Raw genomic sequence first — 23882 nt, 5'->3', positions numbered from 1 at the left:
GTAAGAGATCATGAGATAGTCTTCCAAAGGGGCTGTACCATTTTGCATCCCACCAGTAATGAATGTTGTTCTGCATTGCCACCAATGTATGGTGTCTTTGTTGTTCTAGATTTTGGCCATTTCAATAAGTTTGTAGTCGTATCTCATTGTTATTCTAATTTGCACTCTCCTAATGACATATGATGTGGAACATCTTTTTATATACTTATTTGCCATCTTTATGTCTCATCTCATGAGGTATTTGTTCAGGTCTTCCGCCCACTCACAGACTTAAAGTTTGAGGCTAATCAGGTTATTTTCTAGGCAATATTGCTTGAAAACAGTTACTTTCAAGAGAATTATTCAGTTTAGGATTTAAATTTCTTTCTTCCATCCATCCATCCTTTTTTCCCCATCCTCTCCTTTTTCCTCCTTCTTTTCTTCTTAACAAAAGCAGGAGATATTCCTATGATTTGACTACATGATGTATGCGATATCAGAGTAAAGTTGCCAAGTAAAATACAGGATGCCCATTTAAATTTGAATTTCAAATAAACCATGAATAATATCTAGTATAAGTGTGTTCCAAACATTGAATTATTCATTTTTTATTTTAAATTCAAATTTAACTAGATGTTCTATATTTTTTTCTTCATGCTTAATGTTTAAAGGTTTTATTGGACATATTAATTTTTCTCAGAAAACTTTGTAAGTTATCCAGGATTCTTAGAATGTCAACGTAGAGAAGAAAAACTGAGTTGGAGAGGGCGGCAGGGGAAGCAGCAGTTTGGCCATGATTCCTCAACCGTCCACTATTTTCAGCCATCCCTGTTCTCCAGCAACACTTTGGGCAGCTCATCTGCATCTTTACTTCTTTATTTCTTTATATTCTAATTAACACTTTAACTGGGATGGTGGCATTTTTTCATCCATTGGTGGATTTACAAGACAGACAACAACTACATTGTTCTTCTGTGTTCCAGTACTCGGGACAGCAGGCGGATCAGAACTTTCAGCAGCATATTGCCTAAATTGGCATCTACCTGCACTAAAAGCTGTGCTTCTAATTTGCTGTAGATTTTAGTGCAGAGTACCTACAGCCTTCTCTTCAAATTAATTGCCATACTTATAAACTAGTCTTTAGGTTTTGGAGCAGGAAGCATCTTCTGTGACGTGAGTAACTGCTATTTTGGTGGCTCATCTCTCCCTTCCCTCTTCTCTACCTTTGCATTCATTTCTGCCACCTTCCACTTGGCTTTCCAACATTTTAGTGGAAAGTGTTGAATAAACTGGTTCACTCTGGGTAATATTTTTGCCAAATAAAATCGAGTTTCCAGGGGAAAATGAAAATCCAATCAGGGGCTCAGAGCTTAACAAGCCCAAAACAGAGCTATCAATTTTCTTGTAAAGGCATTTGTTGCACTTAGTGATGGGCTCCTTTTCTTTTCAGATAGAAACTCCACCTTCTTTTCAGATGTATCCTCAGTTTTGCTTCCATGAAAAAAAAAATGTTGATTCTCCTTGTAATATGGTTGAACCAAGTAGGGAAGGAGATTGTTTCAACCAGCATTTTGTTAGTTTTGCTTTCATAATTACTACTGCTGTAACCACAACTGGCCCATTTAGAGCAAGTTCGAACAGACCCCATCTCTTATCAACAGAGTGATTAAGAATAGTCTTTCAGAAAATTTGCAAAATCACGTTGCCAGAGCATGTGCAGAAAAGGAAATGTTGAAGAACCAAAGATTCTCCTCCCCAAGGAACCAAAGGAGAAGGACTTAAAAGTCGGACTCTTATCAGGAGAAAGGGGTCCCTCATTCAGGAGGGTCCGGTGTTAAAATTCCTTCCCCATCTCATCATAAGTGTTTAGAACCCTGTCACAAAAGATTAGAACCTCATCACAAACGTTTAGAACCCTGTCCTAAAAGATCAGAACGTCACCACAAACATTTAGAACCCTGTCCTAGAAGATCAGAACCTCACCACAAACATTTCAAACCCTGTCCTAGAAGATCAGAACCTCACCACAAACGTTTAGAACCCTGTCTTAAAAATCAGAACATCAGCATAAACCTTTAGAACCCTGTCCTAAAAGATCAGACCCTCAGCACAAAAGTTTAGAACTCTGTCGTAAATGTTTAGAACCTTACCATAAATGTGTGAAGGCTGCCAACCCAAACCTGCCCTGCCTGCATTCCTGCATGCCAACCTGTTCTCCTGAAACTCTGAAGTTTCACCCCAAATCCTGAATCAGGGAGAGAGATCTGAGGGCACATGCACCCTGTCTCCCTGCAGATTGATCTCGCAGAATAAAGCTGATTTCTCCCCCAAAATCTGATCCTGTAGTTAACTGGGTTTTTTTTATGTGCATTGGGCAAGAGAACTCTAATTTCTGCAATAACACTACCACTGTTCCCGTGTTCAACATTTGCTAAATATTTCTCAGAGTCTTTAAAGACAGATGTCAGATGAGAGCAGGTTTATATTCAGACGATTCCCTATCCAGTCACGAACAGAACAGTTGAACACAGTTGATGGCATGTTACCAGCATTCCCTTGGCATGCTTTATTTACAATAACAACAGAGGAAGAAGGCTACTGACTGTCACCATTAGTTTTGGGATTTGAAATCTTTTCCTTGCCCTTTTAAGTAATAATAGAAAGAAAAGCTGCCTTTGGACTAGTGAAGGAAGGCACACTAGTTACTGCTATCACCACTTGAAAGTCCTTGTAAAGGTCTCACTCCAGTGCCATTACCAAATCCAGAAAACCCTCCTCCAGAAAGTACAACCAAACCTTTGAGACCTTTAAAAGCCCCTCCACTATCAGATTCAATCCAACATCTACACTTTGCTTTTCTAATGGCTCTATTCTTCAAAACTTCCTCACTTGACCAGAGTTGTTGGAAAGTACAACCACCTTTGTGTCAACAGCAGATTCAGTAATAGAGTGACTGCCTCTTACATGGCATCTAATTTAGAATCTCATAACTTAGAAAGGCCCATCTAAAGAATTAAATATTTTCTGTTTGACTCTCCTGGAAACCGAGACGATATTCATAATTTCTTTGTTTTTTAAAAATTTTAATTGATATCTTACCAAGTAATATATCTATTTTTAACAACAGAAACTCAAATAGTCCTAAATCTTATTAAAAAGAAAAAAATAGCAGTTCCTTGCCTCCCAGTTCCTTACCCAGACTCCCACTGCCCCAAATTTAACTGATACATTTCCTTAGCCATTTGGTCCTATTCTAACTAGAAGTTTATACCTTTTCTGTTCTTCCACACTCATTCTGGTGAAGTTTGTGGAAGGTTTCATATAAATATGTGTATCTTCAATATGAAGTCTAGAAGTCTGATTTACTTTATAATTCTTCATGGTGGCTAGCACAGTGATCTACACAAGATGACAAATCAGTAAATAAAACTGAATGTTACTGAGCACATAGAAGCAAACAGCTGCTTTGAAAAAAAGAAATTGGGAAATTCCCATTGGTAAATCTGTTTTTAGCAATGACCAAATACCTGTGGTCTGGATCTGCTGCTCATTGGGCTTATTGTAACTCTTCAAATCATGTGTGAACAAACATTCTCCAAAATTATTTGTACATCCACAAAAGAATCACAGCCCATCTATGAACGGGTGGCCATTGCCGACATTTCAATGCAATGTCTCTCTGCTGTACTAGGGTATAGATTCACATGGTCATTCCTCTGTGTGCTCAATAGAGAGGACCATCTCCGGTGTCTTTTCCTCTTCTTATGAGGATACAAGTCCTGCGGAATTAGGGCCTGAGCCTTATAACCTCATTTAACCTTAACTACCTCCTTAAAGGCGCCATCTCCAAATACAGTCACATTGGGAGTTAGGACTTCACCATATGAAGGGGAGGGGGGACAGAATTCAGTCCATGACAGTAACAAATCATCTAAGTATACATCCAGTGGTTACACATGTTATTAGTATACTAAAAAGTCTATTCAATGCCCAGGGGGAAGTCTGGGAAAGTTGAAAGCAAGAATTAAACAAGGACACAAAGATTCAGTTTTCACTCAATTTCACTTGAAAATAAGAGCATGACTTTAAAAAGGAGAGCTGTCATTGCAAGGCAGGAGAACCAGCTCCAGGAATCTGGAAATTACATTATTATTAGCAAATGCTTCTTCTAAGAGGAGGTGTCCCTATCTGTTGCAGTCTATTTTATAAAACTCACTAACAAGAGGTCAGAAAATCATTTGCGCCTGGAGAATATATCATCTCAACAGCCTCTCCTCGCAGATTAGTTGCCTCTCTGAGTGAACAAAAGTCACACAAAATGTCAACAGTGAGCACACTTCCCTTGGGTGGTTGTTAGAGTTCTGGAAATTACACAAATAGCTTTCCCTAAATCTTTTCCAGATAATTTTAAAACTGAATTTATATATGTCTTCCACATTTTTCAGAGAAAATATTTACTGGCAAAATGTAATTTTTACAACTGTACTTTAGTTTTTGTGGGGGTTGTCAGCCCGATTAAAAGATTAAAAATAGCTATTGTACCATTCTCTGCTCTTATTTTTAATGGTGGAAGCTTTGTCGCATGCAAAAGACCACATTTGTCATTAAATTTCAAGATACTTTTAAACAAAATTCAATCTAGAAACATTATGAAAGAACACTTCTTTTGAAATTATGAAAAAGGCTTATAAAATAATTCTATCATCCAAGCATGAAATACGTGCTTCACATGGGATCATTCGTGAGCAAGAGTGGAGTCCAGAGGGCGGCTGAGGGCCGGGACAGGGCGTGGAGGGAGCAGGGGCTGCCGTGCTGCTGCTGCTGCTGCTTTTCTGAGCAGGGACGGAATTGGTCTCCAAGTAACAAACTCTTGTTGCTCAAAATGTCAAGGAGGGAGACCCAGTTTACTCAAAATTTCATAACAGAGTCTAGACATCAGTATTTGATTTTTAGTATGTGATAATGTTTTGATGAATGTAGTATTTTGTGAAACTTTGAACTATTAAATTAGAAAAATAAGAACCTGGATAGAAGCACAGTTTGTGAGTTATTTTTCACAGATTTTTCTTTCAGTCACTGTTAGCCAGTTTTCTCTCTTCCATCAGAAATACATAAGCATGTCCTTCGTGGAAGTAAGTTCTCCTATGATTTCAGAAAGTTTTAAAAATTCACTGTCTATGGATTCACTCATCCAAAAGTCTTAGTGTCTGGCATTGTGCCTGATGCTGGGACAGAGCAGGGAGAGGCTGACACCACCTCTGCCCTTAGGAGCCCCAGTCTATGGTTACTTAAGTGTTAGAGCTGATGGTCACTAGGGTACACTGGCTGTTCATGATCCACTTCTACTCCCATTGGTCAGTGCCCTATTTTGATTGGCTAGTGTCTGTGCCACGAAAGATGATTAAATATTCTGAATGTCTCCCCTGACTATAATGTTCTAGCAAGTATTCAGCTTAAATTTTAAAACTATATTATTTCAGTGATATGTGATATGGTTTTACTTTATAGCAACATAAAAATTCTGAACATCATTTGGGAGATTTTACAATTCCAACATAGACAAAATAAGCCAATATGGAGTCAACTAATTGTATTTCTCAGAGGTTTGTATGCCCTACAAAGAGCAGCATCTCCTCAAGCGACTCAAAATGCCCGCCTGATTGGAGCATCTTCGTTATACGTGAAGCAGGGACTACAATAATACAGGCGAGACTTCACCTAGTCTCAGTTCTGAGAACTTGCACAAATCATAACCTCTTCAAGTGACAGTCTCCTCACCTCTAAGACAGAATCAAACCGTATGAGCTCATCTTATCAAAGGGCTGCAGTGAAAAACAGACAAGAAGGGAACATAACTGCAAGGCCTGTTGATCATTTTATTTCCGTTGACTTTTAAGGGCCAAATCCATGATCCTTTCTTACTCTTGGGAACAATGGTGTCTAAACCACTTCTCTTCAGTTCGCCTGGATCCACTATTTATACTAAAGAGCAGCACTCACTGCAGAGTTCTGAAGATCTTGGGCCTGATAACTTGCTGTTTCCTCATTTTTCTCCCATTAAGCTGAACTTTTTTGACCATCTTCTATATTGAAGAAACCTAGTGTCGTTATCCCTGCCTCCGTTATTTCTAAGTTTCTTCCAAATATACTCTCCCTGGTATGTGACATGAAGTGGCTGGAGGCACACTGCGTTTTGACTTCATACAAAACAAATATTGAATTTTTTAAATTGTCATAAATGCTACGAATTTGAGGTAAACATAAAGTGGATTTTACTATAGCCCCTCTGTCAAACATTTATTTTTACCCTTAATAAAAAAGGAAATTTTATGAGAAGTTTGAAATCTGTGCACACCATAGGTTAGAAACACATTGGTCGCATAAACAACTGTGCATGTGTGACACAGCTGAATGTGGAACAAGTAGTGGGGGCAAAAGATAGGCATTCTGTGTGGAGGCGACCTCTTTTCCTCCCTCTAGCCTAAGTTATTGTAACTTTGTAATTTTTTTAAATTTACAAACAGCTGATCAATTTTAAAAAGAATCCGAAGATATTCTTGGTCATGGTGAAAAGAGAAATTCCTATCTGCCACCTCTACTGTGAAGAACTGGTGACAGCCAGGAAGGGGAGGAATCCATGCCAGTACTTGAGGAACAGCTGATTCCAGACAGCTGACTCAAGTGTGCGTGGCCCTGGTGTCTGCTAGACAACTGAGGGAGATCAAATTATTCAGGACTAGGCATTATCTTTGTTTAAAGATTTCAAGACAACGAGGTAGACCATACTGAAAACAGTAAAGTTTTGGAAGTCAAAGACGGCTTCAGAAATTCAAAGCAGCCTCTAGATTCAGAGCCTTCAGCAAAGTCTCGAGGCTGTGATTCACTGAGTGTTTCAGGGGCCAGCCCCGTGGCCAGCTGGTTAAGTCTGTGCACTCCGCTTCAGTGGCCCCAAGTTCACCGGTGTGGATCCTGGGCGCGGACCTACACACTGCTCATCACGTCATGCTGAGGCAGTGTCCCACATAAAGGAACTAGAAGGACCTACAGCTAGGATATACAACCATGTGCTGGGGCTTTGGGGAGAAAATTGGCAACAGATGTTAGTTCAGTGCCAATCTTCCACATCAGAAAGCCTAGCCAAAAAAGAAAAAAAGGAGCATTTCAGAAAATCATTAGAGACTTGGGCTGGTGAATTCGTTTGGGTGATACCAGCAAAGAGAGAAAGAGAGTATGGAGAAGGGTGGTCAAGAAGAGACACACGTCATTTTTGTCCACATCCTACTAGTAAAATGGGGGTGGTCACCAGGGAACTTAGTCACTGCATGGGCAGCTGCTTCCCAGAGAGAATTCTATTCCAAGAAAGGGGAAGCACATGGGTAATGGGCAGCTAGCTCTTTCTGCCTCTGGCTCAAAAAAAATATTTGATAAGGAATTTGTACACAATTTTCAAATTGAGTTGTTTATGAAATCTTGCACAATATTATTTCCTTGAGTGATTTTTATAATAAATTTAAAGCTATATTTGAGATTTCACTTTAAATGGGTGAAATGGTAGAGCCCAGATTCCAGTGTAATGTTTGATTATGTTGCTAATCAAAGTAGATTATCAATTTAAGGAACGTGACATTATAAATGGTTTGTAAGGAGGAATTGTACTTGTAAACCAGCTGAGATTGCTTAATCTTTGGTCTTGGCCAGGTCTTGTCCTAGGTTGCTGAGTCTATTTTCGTGTCCAATGAGTTCTCATGACAACCACCAACCTCACTTGTCCCATAATTTTTCTCCACTAATAGAGTTTCCCTGTGCCACCTAGTGAGCAGGACTACTGCTGCCCAGGAAAACAAGTCTCCCAGTAGATGACAAGCCATAAGGCATATAGAAATTAGTGGGGGGTGGGGGAAATCCAGATGGTTTAGAATAGTATGCTGGCTTTTGCATGCTTGATTTTAGTTACTATTACCACTAAAAGCCATATCATCAAACCACATAAACCTAAAAAACGTCATTTAGCAAAATCACTTGGTTTTCACTTAAATGACAAATGGAAGAGTTTATATGTGCACTAGGAACCCACAAGTGCTGTAGGAGGATTAAGCCAAAGGAGGATACATACTCATTTTTCTATGTGTCCTCCTTTTGGCTACATAGAATTCTAAATATAAAAATAATTTAAGTAAGGGTCAGAAAAGTATAACAAAATTTTCTGTCATGTTAGGCCAAGATCTGAATTTTAAAAAGGAGGTGAGATGTTACTAATTGACATTACCAAGGAGGAGGGGTGAGCGTCAGAGCAGAAGCCGGGGCTGGCAACAACGGAACACACGCTTTCTCCTCTATGTAAAGAAACATATATGCAACATCTCTAAATTCATGAGGAGTCTGTGATCATCACTGGGTACAAAGTTCAAGAGAAAGGCAGCAGTTTGCTTACAATGTGAATTCCGTTTATGGGTCCTACTGTGAACAAAGAGGCATAAACTATCAAATAGCAATAGATTTACTGTGCCAAAAAATGAGAAAAAAAGTTATTTTAAGCTACTTAATCTTGGTTCAGAGTTTCAGGTTATGCTTTGGTAAAAACACAATAGTTTTAATAAGAATCTTGTGTTTCAAATTTCAATAACTGTGTTGTAGTAGATACATTTAAAGGTTAACCTTAGGGGGGCTGGCCCCGTGGGAGAGTGGGTTAAGTTCTTGTGCTCCGCTTCTGCAGCCCAGGGTTTCGCTGGTTCGGATCCTGGGTGCAGACATGGCACCACTCATCAGGCCATGCTGAGGCAGCGTCCCACATAGCACAACCAGAGGACCTACAACTAGAATATGCAACTATGTATGGGAGGCTCTGGGGAGAAGAATAAAAAAATTGGCAACAGTTGTTAGCTCAGGTGCCAGGTTTTAAAAAATAAAAAAATTAAAAAGGTTAACCTTAAATTTATTGTATATTTTTTAATTCAGTCTAGGACTATTTCTTGGCATCTTTACAAAGGTTTAAATTCAAATTTAAATATTTTTATTGTCAAAAAAGTCAGTAAGTACACTGAATAAAAAAAGCCCCCACTTTAACTTTATTAAACCTTCAGTGTTTGGAAAATTTCAAATAAGGTGGAGTGAAAGTTGTGGTCATGTTTCAGCATTCCACCTTATGACAGCAAAAGATACTCCACAGATCAAAATCTTTTGGTAGAAGATTTTTTTAAATTAGTAAACAAAGAAAAAACAGTGGAGATTCAAAAGGATAAACAAATTAGCTTGAAAAATATGTTTATACACAGTCATAATAAAATATCAGGGGCCGGCCCCATGGCCCAGTGGTTAAGTTCGCGTGCTTGGCTTTGGTGGCCCAGGGTTTCGCCCGTTCGGATACTGGGCTCGGACATGGCCCCGCTCATTAGGCCACGTTGAAGCGGTGTCCCACATGCCACAACTAGAAGGACCCAGAACTAGAATATACAGCTATGTACTGGGGGGATTTGGGGAGAAAAAGCAATAAAAAAATTTCAGAACAAAAATAAGGTTATTTTCATTTAGAAAATACTGTTATGAACACAAAATTTTCTCACATATTCCCTAAGGATATTTGTTAATTCTTTTAAATGTAATAATTTGTGTCTGGTTAACAGCTTGCAAATCTATATTTGTTTACAACTATACAGTCATATTCGGTGGAAAATAACAACTAAATAGGAAGATTAATAGAAAGAAAGCTATATTTTTCCTTCAGCTTATTTTAATTTTTGGCTCTATTCTGGTGTGTGGTCAAAAGTCCTAAATCTAGAAGTTACCTCATCACCATGGTATTACTTGCCTAGAGCTGCCATAACAGTCACCACAAACTGAGTGGCTAAAACATAGACATTTAAGGTCCAACAATTCTGGAGGCTAGAAGTCCAAGGTGAAGGTGTAGGCAGGGCTGGTCTTTCTGAGGTCCGGGAGGCAAGGGTCTGTTCCAGGCTCTCTCCTTGGCTTGCAGATGGCCGTCTTCACGTTCACATGGCATTCTGCCTGTATGCATTTTTCCGATTTTCTTTTTATGAAGATATCAGTCCTATTGGATTAGAGTCCGCCCAACTTCCTCCTTTTAACTTGGTAAAGACCGTATCTTCAGATAAGATTACATTTCTGAGATACTAGGGGTTAGGACTTTGGCATATGAGTTTGGAGGGGACACGATTCAATCCACAGCAACCGTGAGTCTCAGCAGTCGTGAGTGCGAGTGCTGGAGTGATTAATGTACACGTCTAGGCCATCTCTCCAACGCCTATGGCAGCAGAAGGCCCTTCCACCCAGGAGAGAACATTGGCAGCCTTCTTGGTTTTCACTAGCACGGAGTAATCATGCCACCTGCTTCTCTGGCTCCCCACAGTCCCCACACCATTTGTTAGTAAGTGGTACTTGATGTCTGCAGTCCAGAATGGAAGGTAATTTGTGAAGTATGCTTTGTGCACATTCATTTAAGGATTCTAAGACTACCCTTGGATCGAATGTGTCATTGAAGGTCAAGCTGACAGACCTTTATACCAAATAAGTCCCTTGACTTTTATCATACTAACTCCTTGCAGGGAGCTGGTCACAGACTCACATTTTAATTTTAGCCTTGGAGTTTATCAAGAGGAATACTGGAAACATACCTTTGAATCTGGGTTCTAGATTGACTCTAAAACTACTGTTGTCCACTTTTTCTGAATTTGGTAACTAGGAGCAGAATTGTCTTTCTCAGTAGCCAATTTATTTTCCCTTGTCTATGATTATGAAAATCATATAACTTCAAATGTTACCTTTTTTGCCTTAGTGGACTATTATTAAAGTTTATGCTGTCAGAGCAATCGTGGAGAGTTTTACATCAGGAACAATTGTTTTTCTCCTTTTAAATGTATTATCATCACTTTTTAAATTCCACATTTTAATTAGTGTGTGTCTGTGTGTGTGTGGGTGCACATGTGTGTGTCTCTTCTTTGGCAACTTTCTCTCTAAAACGTTTTGGAAATACATGGGGAAAAATGAGTTAATAACTTAAAATTTAATACTACAGGAAAAAAACCACTACCTTTTCGTTTCTCATATTGTCTATTTACCTACACCCACACCTATGACAACAGTACTCTCAAAAACTTGGAGAATTAAGCCAGTTATATCTGTCCACAGGCAGAACAGTTCTTAGTCTATAAATGCCAGTTATTCCAACTGCATCACATGATTGGTAGACAAATACTGAATGGTCTAAGCAAATGCCACAACTGAAATTACAGGAATCTTAGCTCTTACCACTGAACATTTAAAAATCACCTGTTGTCTTGACACTATGTGATTTATTAAGAGCTTAATTAAAATTAAGACTGCTAAAGATATTTTCAGTAACTTTAAAGCTGAGGTTACATTCCCCAATGCCTTAGAGCTGTAAGGGATTTTATATCAATTCTCCAAAAAAATTCAGAGGCAGAAAATTTAAATAATATTTCTTCTTATTTTATTTTAATTTAATTTAAGTATGCTTTTTGGTGAAGAAGATTGGCCCTGTGCTAACATCTGTTGCCAATCTTCCTCTTTTTTTTTGTTCCTCCCTAAAGCCCCAGCACATGGTCATATGTCCTACTTGTGAGTTTGTTCTAGTTCTTCTATATGAGCTGCCACCACAGCATGGCAGCTGACGGATGAGTGGTGTGGTTCTGCAACTGGGAAACAAACCTGGGCTGACAAATCAGTGAGCGTCAAACTTCAACCACTAGGCCATCAGGGCTGGATCAGTATGGACATTTTAAGAGCATTAATTCTTCCAATCCATAAGCATGGACTATCTTTCCATTTATTTGTGTCATCTTCAATTTTTTTATCAATGTCTTATGGTTTTCAGTGTACAGGTCTTTCACTTGTTTGGTTAAATGTACTCCTAGGTATTTTATTCTTTTTGATGCAATTGTAAATGGGATTGTTTTCTAATTTTTCTTTCTGATGGCTCATTATTAGTGTGTAGGAATGCAAAAGATTTTTATATATGGATTTTGTATCCTGCAACTTTACTGAATTTGTTTATTAGGTTATTTTTAAGATTTTATTTTTTTCCTTTTTCTCCCCAAAGCCCCCCAGTACATAGTTGTATATTCTTCTTTGTGGGTCCTTCTAGTTGTGGTATGTGGGACGCCGCCTCAGCGTGGTTTGATGAGCAGTGCCATGTCCGCACCCAGGATTCGAACCAACGAAACACCGGGCCACCTGCAGCGGAGTGCATGAACTTAACCACTCGGCCACGGGGCCAGCCCCTGTTTATTAGTTTTAACAGTCTTTTGGTAGAGTCTTTAGGATTTTTTATATGTAATATCATGGCCTCTGTAAATAATGATCGTTTTACTTCTTCCTTTCTGATTTGGATGGCTTTCACTTCTTTTTCTTGCCTAATTGCTCTGGCTAGGACTTCTATTACTGTGTTGAATAAAAGTGGCCAAGACTGGGCATCCTTGTCTTGTTTCCGATCTTAGAAGAAAATCTTTCAGTTTTTCACTATTGAATATGATATTAGCTGTGGGCTCCAACTGTTTTCTTTTGCATAGAAATTAAACACTGCTGATTTTACTAGATATCTAGCATAGTTTACACAGGGTGGCTTGTTATGTTATGTAGTTTATACCCAGCCAAGAAGCTTGAGTGACAACCAAAACCAAACATAGCTCTTTGGCTTGAGTTCTGTCAAGGCAGAGGGGAAACTTTTTTCTAGTTTGTCAATGCAGAAAGAGTACCTTTTCTAGGTCACTGTATGTGATGATGTGGCATCCCCATTTTGGGGTCATTTTATTTTCAGTTAAACCTATCTAGAGTTTCCATTAAGGCTAGGAAGTTCATATAATATCAATCTAAGAGGTTTGTTATTTAAAAGGCTTATGGAATAGATGATAATATTGCTGTACATTGAAAAAAATTTCAATAATGTGAGATGAGAAAACAAATAATAAGGGGGAAAGGTCATCTATACTCAAACAGGAATAACTCCCAACTCATATAAGATGCATGAAAGAATATGAGAAAGATATAATTTTGTCCAAATCGAAGGAGGATCTTGAAAATATGGTATAAAGTGGGAAGTAAAGAAGGAAGTGCCCCACTAATATTCCCCAGCCTATAGGCACAGGCATGGGAGATCATCCAGACAGGAAAAAAATGAGAAATCCCTAAACCGGAACACATTTCCCCAAGTCCACAGATCATTGGTGGAGGCGAGACTGGAAGACAGACCAGGAACCTACACATTTCCATTATTTTTCCTCTACCCTCACTTCTTAAAAGACAAGGGTTATGTGTAAGGTTAGGGTGGACTGTGTGAGATGGAAACGAATATTCCCCAAGCCAATTCTGCAATTTCAGAACAAAGATAACTGGAAGAAAAGAAAACATGTATTGACCTAAGAAACAAAAACATCAGTTAACATTTTCTCTAAACTGCATCCTCACCAAGGCACCGGCTCGCTCAGAAGCAAAATTTAAGTGCCACAATTTGCTGTCACTGTAGCCCAGCACAAGAGTCTCAACCAATTTAAAGAAAAATCAAGCAAATACAGAAACAAAACAGAACAAAACAAAAACTCAGATTGTAGCTGCCTGTGGTGTCATATTCACACTGTTGACTGATGAAGAAAATATGAACTATCAATATCTCACTCTTAAGCTCTAGGGGATGTTTATACAATGCACAAGTGAACAAATAATGAAGTCAAGAAAAGTAAATCCACACTATTCTGGAATAAATAATAGGTGGAGAGATAACCATCCATTCCAAGATGAATAGATAGAAAATACTATAACCTTAAATTTTCGCAAAAAGGCTTCAAGTATAAAAAAAGAAAAGGAACAGAAGATGTCAAAAATGAGAAACAATTTTCAGAAATTACTATGTATAACATAAAAAATTAAACTTGTGTCTGTACTCTCAAGGAATGCTGAGAAAACATTAACTCTAGGAAACATGAGTTAATAAGGCATTAGGATAACATTTTATTTTGAAAATCAAATAGGCACAACCAAAGAAAAGTTCTGGAGAAAAATAATACCAATGTATGATTTATAATTCAGTTAAAACCATTAATACACACAAGACTGTAATAGTGGTATGGAAAAGCAACTTCAGAAAAATTACGCAAGTGAAGAAATGGACAGAGAGATAAAAGTTATCATAGGTATGTATGAGGACAGATGTGAGGGATATAAAATATGAAGAATTGGTGCTCTTCAAAAAGTGATGACAATAAATGGAACAGGAAAAATCCTCACAGATACAATAAAGGGCTTCCACATAAGTATGACAGCTTAGCCACACTCGTTTCTGTCCTCCTTTCACAAATCGGCACTAAAATCACATCACAGTAATTAAACATTGTATTAGCCCACATGGACAAAAAGAATTTGAAAGGGGACACCAGTGACAAAGATTCCAACAGGTTTGGGAAGAAGGAAAGCTGACAGATTATAATATAAGGCCATGGAAAGTGATATTGAAGAGAGATTCAGAATTGGGGCAAATCATAAACCTGGAAAGTGAGGTCCTTCTTTCCCAAGACCCAGCAGATACTTGCACTCACAGCAAAGATTTATCACAGTGATACAAAAAGGATCAGTAAGGGAAAAGACGTAGGTGGAGTCTGGAGGAATCCATGTGCAGGCTTCTTGCGCTCTCTCCCTGCTCTGTCACAGAGCACATATTCCTTCTATCAGGGAAAATGCAGCAACACATGTGTGATGTTTCTACCCAGGGAAGCCTGTTTGAGACTTTTAAATAGAGTTTTTATTGGGTGCTGGTCTTGTAAGCACCATTTGCCCAGCAACTTCAAAAATTTCAGACTTCCAGAAGGAAAACAGGTTTTCACCATAAATCACAGTGTTTCTACAAACAGCAAAGGCAAAGCAAAATAACCTTATCAGTTAGCAAGAAAGGGAACATTTTGAAAGTCAAGGTACTAGATGCCAGCTAAGGATCAACCTTGCAAGCACATCCTTCTGAAGACGGTAGCCTCAGGCCTCCTATGTTAACTTTTGTACAGTCCCATCCTAACCTTTACAACAAGACTTCTTCTTCCTCCACCGCTTTGCCAGATGGGTGACTTATTCCCTGAGAAATTGAACCAAGATGTCTTATACTGGGGACCTACGCCTCAGGCAGCACAGAAATGAGGCACAGTACTAAACACAAGGCAAGTAGGTACAATGCTGTATATTGGGCTGTGGAGTTCTTGGGCCACCCTACTGCCCTGAGGGTTGGAAGTTTCTACTCTAGAGAAACTAAACGATTCCCAAGAAAAAATCCTGTACTTCATGCAAAGATTTTGCAATGAAAAGATTTTAAAGATTTTTTTAATGTATTTCTCCAAATTAAATAATCGATTGTTTTAGTAGGTACTTGAATTGATTTGCTAAGTATCTTTTGTATAAAAACTGCCTTTTCCCCCATCAACATGGCTCATGTGGAAGTGTTTCTTTCAGTATGGTGTAACCCTGACCCCGGCCCAATCTGATTTAGAGTTTGGGCCCAACACAAGTTGAATCCCTTTTCTAGGATATTTTAACTCAGCCCTAAGGCAAACTTTAGGTCATTCTCTTCCTGGTGTCTTAAATAATGAGGTGTAAAATTTGGAACTCATTGGCAACCACATGTTCTGCCATATGGCTAAATTTTCTCTGCAATGGAAGAGAATAAAATTCAACAACAGACAGCAATGTTTGCACTTGAGTACCTGGCACAGAATGTACCCAGCACCCTTGCATACTTGCCCTTTCCATGGTTTGTTATTCAATATTTTCCTGAGTTCTATAAGCCAATCAATTTGCCTTTATTCGTGTGCTGTTTCGGGTTGGCTTTCAGTCATTTGCAAATAAATGTGTTATTACTAAATATATTATGAAAATAAATCATTCCTAGTAGGTTTGTTTTTTAATTTATTTTGTTTTCTCCATTGCTTCTGGAACTCAAATATTTTACCAATATTTTCTCTGACAATTATTTCATCTGTAAAATAAAAAGATTGGATGCTGGTTTTTCAACCTTGGCTGGGCATTGGGAGTCACTTGGAAAGCCTTTTTTTTAATGCCCAGACCCCACTCTATATACTTTCTTTTTCTTCTTCAAGCACTAAAATCTATCATTCTGTGATTCAAATTGAACATTTATGCAATATGTTAGGCTAACCTGAGAGATATTATGGTGGTGAAAGATTTGAGAAAAACTAAATTGAAATTATATGATAGAATATATCTAACCTAATTTATCCATATTCCAAAATACACTAGTCAATTAAATATCAGATTTGCTGTTGTCGTCACCTTTCATTATAATGGCAAGAACGGAAGAAAAGTATCTGAGGCAAAGAAAAAAGTTAAATAATACATAAATAATACCAGTGCCGAAACAAAGATTTTTGTAGTATTTAAGGAAAATCTTGCTGAACAAATACAAGAATCTTTTATTTATTTATTTATTTTTAAAGATTGGCACCTGAGCTAACAACAGTTGCCAATCTTTTCTCTTTTTTCCCTGCTGTTTTCTCCCCAAATCCCCCCAGTACATAATTGTATATTTTAGTTGCAGGTTCTTCTGGTTGTGGCATGTGAGATGCTACCTCAACGTGGCCTAATGAGGCAGTGCCATGTCCGCGCCCAGGATCCGAACCCTGGACTGCCCAAGAGGAGTGTGAGAACTTAACCACTCAGCCATGGGGCTGGCCCCCACAAGAATCTTTTAAAGAAAATAATATTGAATCCAGTCATTTGCAAAGAATCCAAGAATTGCTCTCCAATGTCTACTTTGTCTCAGGAGACAGCTATAAAAAAAGATCAACAGCTCTTCCAGCAGGGCCTTCCAGACCTCCAGCCTAGTATAGATACCCTGCAAGGTTCAGCACATCCAGAGGTCACAGCCTTCTTTCCTCCCTCCCAAAGAAAGAAACAGAAGAAACATAGCACTTTCTCATTTTCATCCAAGTCTTAGTCATCATTCAAAACTTTCTGTCTGCCATTAGTTTTTTTCATTACTTTTTTACTAATCAAGTCTATTAAATATTAATAGATCATCTACTCTAGAAAAAGCACAAGCCAACTAGAAAGGAAAAGAGACCTAAAAATACAAATTCTACCTTACTCTGAATTTGTGGGGATAGAGCATGTCCACATATAAACAGAATGGACACCACAAATATCTAAACACCAAGTGAGCAATGATGGGAATCAGATCCAACACTAGAGACAGTGTACAGAGGGTTAGTCTAGATTTGGAGCCAGGCTTGTCGCTTTCCTGCTTTGTGACTTCAACAGATTATTTAATCTCAACATCCTTATTTTCAAAATGGGATAATGATATCTATTTCAAAAAGCAGTTGTAAGAATTAAATTAGTTAACATATAAACACAAATATCACACCTGGAATAGGGTAGTCACTAAACAAATGAATTGTCTTAATCACAACTCTTTTGACGGCAAGTTAAAAAAAAACACGCTATCTTAAGTGGGATTATCTCAAGGAAATTAAAAAAAAGAAATTTGTTAGGAGAGCAAAGAGTAGAAACCAAGAACTAAGACATTGGAAATCTAAGTAGCGATTCTCACAGTTCTTCTTCTCTCTTTCCCTCTTTCTCGCTGATCACATAGCCACAGCACATCCAAACAAGGTACTTTGCATTCTGCAGAAAATTCCTAGCCACCCATCAAGAAGCAGTTTAAATATGATTTGTTCTACAAAGTGTTCGTAAATGCCCCAGAGAAGAATTAATCATTCTCCTCTCTGTATTCCTTTATGTAACATACACTCTGTATACTTCACACCTCCATCCATCCATCCATCTATACACACACGCTGGTGCATCCTCTGCGCCAGCCTGCCCTTGTTGAGAATGATCAGAGTGAAACCCTCAGAACTCACGACTACAGATATCACTCAGAGCCAGTTTGGTCTGCTCCACAAACAGGTTTTCTACTACTGCTTCTTCCATTTCTTAAAGTTCATAGTTCTTGCTTTTTGGTTCCTGCATATCAGGAATTCTGAAAGAGCTTAGATGGGGGGTTCTGGCTCTGAGTCTCTCATGTGGTTGCCCTCAAAAGTTGGCTGTGGCTGGGGCAGGTCCCTGGCTGGTTTCTCTTTCTCTAAGTGTAGTCTCAGAGCTTCTCCATGCGAGGTGGTTTGTGCTCTCCTCACTCATGGTCTTCCCAGGGCAACTGAACTGCTTACAAGGCAGTTTAGGGCTTCAGAGCTATTGCTGCATGATGAGCTACACCAAAACTTAGTGACTTGACACAATCATTTGCTCATGAATGATTTAAAATTTTGTGAATCTGAAAGCTGAGCAGGACTAAGCACAGCATCAGCTAAAGTCACTCAACTGGGGACTGGATAGTTCACTCTCAAGATGGCTTATTCATAGTGCTGACACGGTGGGTGGAGGCTATTGGCTGAGAACTCAGCTGTGACTATGGAACAGAGGACTCCATGAGAGCCTTCTCATAGGGCTTCTTGGGTTTCTGTATTATAAGAGCGAATGTCCCATAAGAACAAGAAAATTTTACGTTATTTTTTAATCTAGCCTCAGAGATCACTAATGCCACATTTTATTGGTTATAAGCAAACCACAAACATGCCAAAATTCAGGGGAAAGGAATTAGGCCATGCCTCTTGATGAGAGAGTGGTGAATTTCTGAAGGAACATGTGGAATGGGAAATTTTGTTGAGGATAACTTTGGAAAATACATTCTTCCACAACATATAGCTAAGAATATGGAAAACCTTATCTGAAATCTTTGGGGATAAATATGTTTCAAAATTCAGAATTTTTTAGATTTTAGAAAGGTAACATGGTAGATGTAATGCTTTTTATGTAAAATCCCCAGCAGATCTGGTGAGGCACCTGTAATAGAGAATATTAATATGTTGCCAGTGCAACAGTCATTCTAATTCCAAGTAAAGTGACTTTACAGAAAGATTATTCAGTTCAGATCATGTTTTGCCACCAAATGAGTTTGTCACATATTTACAAAAAACAAAAAACTTAACATTTTCAAAGTTTTTGGGGAGTTTGTATTGGCAAATAAGTGATTGTAAAATAAAGGTTATAATGTTTAGAAAAAAATAAAGTCAGTGATTTCTCCTAGACATATGTCTTTAAAAACTGTATTTATGATTTAATTATTTATTTTTAGGTCATATATTTTTCAAGGAGTAATACTACTTCATGATTTTTATATCTTATTGTGATAGACTGAGAGGAGAAAATTAATTTAACATATCAAGATTATGGGGAAAAAATTCTTCAAAATCGTGTTGACAACTTCCATGAAAAGTATCTTCTATCCACAAACAATAAAGAATATGAAAAACAAATGGTATTAGATAAAAGTGAGACCCTTCCAGTATCAGTTCAAAACATCTATTTGGCAACACAAATGTGTTTTAGAGGAATCTCCAAAGCCATTTATTGCTGACGGTGCTGAGCGATCACTGCTCCTGCATTATTTAACTCCTTTAAATGTTTACCATAAACATTTGAACCAGGGAAATTTAATAATAATTAAACTTTGGGATAAAATTTCATTTTCCTCTATTGCCCCGGAAGTTCATTCTGTGATGGTGATATTCAGCCTTAGCTTAAGCTAGACATTGAATTTAATAACTGAACTTTCAACATCTGGCCAAAACGTCTATTTTGTTACCTCTTTAAACAGTTTAAGCTGTAAAACTGTTACTCCATTTTAACAATTATGTTGAGGGGCCGGCCAAGTGGCACAGCGGTTAAGTGCGCACGTTCCGCTTTGGCTGCCTGGGGTTCGCTGGTTCAGATCCTGGGTGCAGACCTGGCACCGCTTGCCAAGCCATGCTGTGGTAGGTGTCCCACATATAAAGTAGAGGAAGATGGCATGAATGTTAGCTCAGGGCCAGTCTTCCTCAGCAAAAAGAGGAGGATTGGCGGCAGATGTTAGCTCGGGCAAATCTTCCTCAAAAAAAAGAAAAAAAAAAGAAATTATCTTGACTACAAAAGCAGGACAATGAATTAAATATTACTTGATCTTGAATAATGTTTCTTTTCAGAAGCACAGTGCCATAGTACCCACTTTATGGATTATATGTTTTCTAAATCACCTTTGCTCTAGGTAGTTAAGAAGATAACAGAAACATTGAGTTTTAAATCCTGAAGAAATTTCACATAGTTAATCCAACCTCACTTTATACATGAAGGAACCAAAGCACAGACCACTGAGCTGAATTCCCCAAACAAGTGGTAATCATTGTTGTAGAAATTTTCTCCACTTCGGCTTTCTTAATAAACCCATTTGAAATAAACTAAATGAAACTTTTCACCATAAAAGATAGTAGAAGCTTCATGTTTGACCTCCACATATTTTCACAAACAAGAAAAAGGAATTCCTTTCACAGCTTTTCTTCAACAAAATCTTTCTTAACATATTTTTTTAATCATTATTAATAATATGCGTAGTTTTCCTAATAAATAAGTGATTTCTCAGGTGATACTATTAACTCTGTTTAGTAACAAAGTTAAATTAGGAAACAAAAGCAGCTGAATAAAATATTCAATGTTTGAAGTTTAAACTATATCAACAAAAGAAAAGATTTTTAGTTCCTTTTTTCCCAAAATGAGCCTAAGTGTTTGTGAAGTTTGAATCTGACATATAATTCAATAGAGTATGAATAACAAACCAAGTCATAGCATTTACTTTTTCTTTTCTTGAAACCTAGTTGAGAAAATTCCTAACCATCATCACACTCACCACCCCTAGTGAATGTTTTTTGGGCTATGAACACTATTTGACTTTCTTTTTGATAAATTATCTAAGATACCTGCATTCAAAATTTATGCTAATCCAATCCAGTTTTCAGCATTTATTCCAGAAAGTCTTCTACACTGTTTTTTTAATTAAATATAAACTATAAGTCATGTATCCACCTTCCTAAACTTCATTTCCTCTTTTCCCCACTACTTCATTTCTCAGAAAGAGAAAAAATAAAATAAAATAAAATAAAACTGACGTGACACTTTTAATATTAACCTCAGCTATGTCTGCAAGAATATCGAGTGATGTGATTTTGTTTGGAGGGTTTTTTTCCTTCTGGAATGTGGAAAGTTAGTTCATACCTCAATTTTGTCCAGACTTAAACACCCCTTTTCTATTTTATATGTCTTGCAGGACCCACAGCGTCTGAGAATGCGACAGAGGAGCACTTCCACGTCTGGGAATGTGACAGGGAACATATTATATCTATTTTTAAATCTTCAAAATTCTTGTAGTCGCTGAAACCTGGAAACTAGACTTGAATTATCTCATTGTTGGATCTCACCTAACGCGTGATTGTCCTTTCCCTGGTGTTATTCACTTGGCTATTGCTCCTGTCATTTATGTGCTTCCTGCAATATTGTCATAGACCACCATCACCTCCACGTTCATTCTCCAACCACTCCCAACCACTCTGACTAAATGATAACCTAGTAGCTGGAAAGAGTTAGGGTAGTTTTCTAAAGGCCAAACTAAATTCCATCAGTAAAGCAACTGAATGGCATCCTTGTGAGTTTGAATAGTTAAACAGCATGCATTGGAATGGAGACTAGCAGAATCCGATAGAGCAGACAAACCAGGAGACTGGAGCCCCACACTTCAGGGAGGTGATTTGAGACATTGACAGATGAAGAAAGATAAGCTAAATATGTTACAACCACTCCACTGCCAGATGTGTTCTCAGTGGGCTCTTCATCTGAGATTCAGTTTAACTAAATACGTGTTTACTGAATACTTCCTACATGAAAGGTTCTGTGTTTACTAACTTTTCTCTATCAGGTTCTGTAATGAGCAATAAGAAGATAGAAAGAGAGGCCATGCATTTTTCTTCCTTGAAGGGCTCATAGTTTAATAGAGAAGATAGACACTGACAATATCACGAGAAAAGGACTGTACTAAAAATACAGCCAGAATGAGCTGGGAACCCAGGAAAGGGACACCAATCCAGCCTGAAGATAAAAGGGAATACTTTCAGGGGTCAGTCCCGTGGCTGAGTGGTTAAAGTTCCATGCTCCACTTTGGTAGCCTGGGTTCACAGGTTCAGATCCTGGGTGCAGACCTACTCCATCAGCCATGCTGTGGAGGAGTCCCACACACAAAGTAGAGGAAGATTGGCATGGATGTTAGCTCAGGGTTAATCTTCCTCAAGCAAAATAAGAGGAGGATTGGCAACTGATGTTAGTTCAGGGTGAATCTTCCTCACACACAAAAAAAGTGAATACTTTCAGGAGAGAGATGCTTGGCAGGTGACAGTGGGTGGATGACAAAAGTGAGTGGGAGATAAGAGGAGGTGCTTTTAGGCAAGGCAAATAACACATGAAGGCTGTCAATAAAGCATAGTACTTTAAGGAACCACAAATTGCTTGGTATGCTGGGAGCACATATGAAGATATGAGATCAGATGAGGCTGGAGAGATAATACCATGGAATAAATCATGAAGGGTATTATATTGCCAGTCTATAGAAGGTGGATTTTTATCTACAGGCAATGAGGAGCCACTGAATCATTTAACTAGGGGAAAAGAGAGATTTTCATAAAAATATAATCCTGGAAGCAGTATGAATGATGAGTTAGAGTTCTAAACTAGAGCAGTAGTCATGGAATGAGAAGAGAATTTGAAAGTTATTTGGAAGTGATGTAGAGCTTAGTTATTTAGGGGCTGAGAGACAAAGAAGGGTCTATGATGATCTTCATTTTGCTATATCTGTCTCAATACAGTGTATTTGGAGACCAAAGCAAGTTAGGGAAAAAACTAATGTGTGGTGAATAATAGAAGTGACCTAGGGAGGATTTTGATCAAGGTAAGTTTGAGATACCTAGGAGAAATCTAGGAAAAATTGTAAGTAACTATATATGTTCATAACAATAATGAAGCTCAGGCAAGAGCTTTGGACTAGAAAATAATATCACGAGCTGGTGAACAAAGTTCACATTCACAAAAGTATTAAAAAGATAAGCCAGGCTTAGGTAAGACAGAGGTTAACCCAGAAATGCTTCTTCCCTGAGACTTCCATTCATGAAGGCATCTGTTCAACCACATTTATGGGAGCATGCTAAGGGATAAACTCTCCACCAGGGTTTTTAAAAATGAGTAGAATCCAGCTTCCGCCTTCAAGTACTCACAGTCTGGGGAAGATGCTTGCATGTGAACAAACAATAAATAGCATGTGGAGGGTAAATAATAGAAGCACACACTGCGGTTGTTTCAAACGTAATTTGTCTTTCCCAGGAGACAGAGTCATAAAGAGACAATGTCATAGGAAGCTTCATGTAGGAGGGGTTACGTGTAAGAAAGTCTTGAATATCTTTAAACGTGAATAAGGAAAAAGAAGAAAAAGTACTAAATACAGAGTGGTAAAGTTCTATGTAGTAGGACTCTGGATAGTTCAATAGTACTGGATCACAGACCCGATTTTTTCTTTTAAAAAGAAAGGTAAGAATGACTGAAGACGATATAAAGCTTAGTTTTTATGTTTGTTTGCTTATGTTGAGTTTTTGTTTTTAAATAATAATAAATTCAACTAAACCAGGGTTTCTCAATATCAGCATTACTGAAATATTAGCCCAGATAATTCTTGTCAGGGTACCCTGTGTGATATAGGATATTCATCAGCATCTCTGGCCGCTACCCACTAGATACCAGTATGACCCATCTCCCCTTTCGTGACAACCAAAAATGTCTTCAGACATTGCAAATAGCCCTTGGGGGCGGTGGGGTAGGTAAAACAACCCAGATGGGAACTAATGGGTTAAGCTGCCCAAACTTTTGATTTCCAAAATTACACATAGAAGGTGATAATTAACAGATCAATGTGCCTGTTCTGTGTCCTCATGTCATCCTGAGTTTTCACCCAATCATCAAAAATATTAATATTT

The 23882-nt window shown here is 38.1% G+C and overlaps 1 pseudogene; it reads right to left on the bottom strand.

The window, feature by feature from the left end:
* Positions 1–862: 862 nt before the first annotated feature.
* The window catches only part of LOC124247182 (nuclear pore complex protein Nup50-like), an 86271-nt pseudogene continuing 63251 nt past the window's right edge, over positions 863–23882 (bottom strand).

This window comes from Equus quagga, chromosome 11 (genome assembly GCF_021613505.1).
Source record: "Equus quagga isolate Etosha38 chromosome 11, UCLA_HA_Equagga_1.0, whole genome shotgun sequence".
Classification (NCBI taxonomy): Eukaryota; Metazoa; Chordata; class Mammalia; order Perissodactyla; family Equidae; genus Equus; species Equus quagga.
This window is presented reverse-complemented; position numbering and strand designations above follow the sequence as displayed.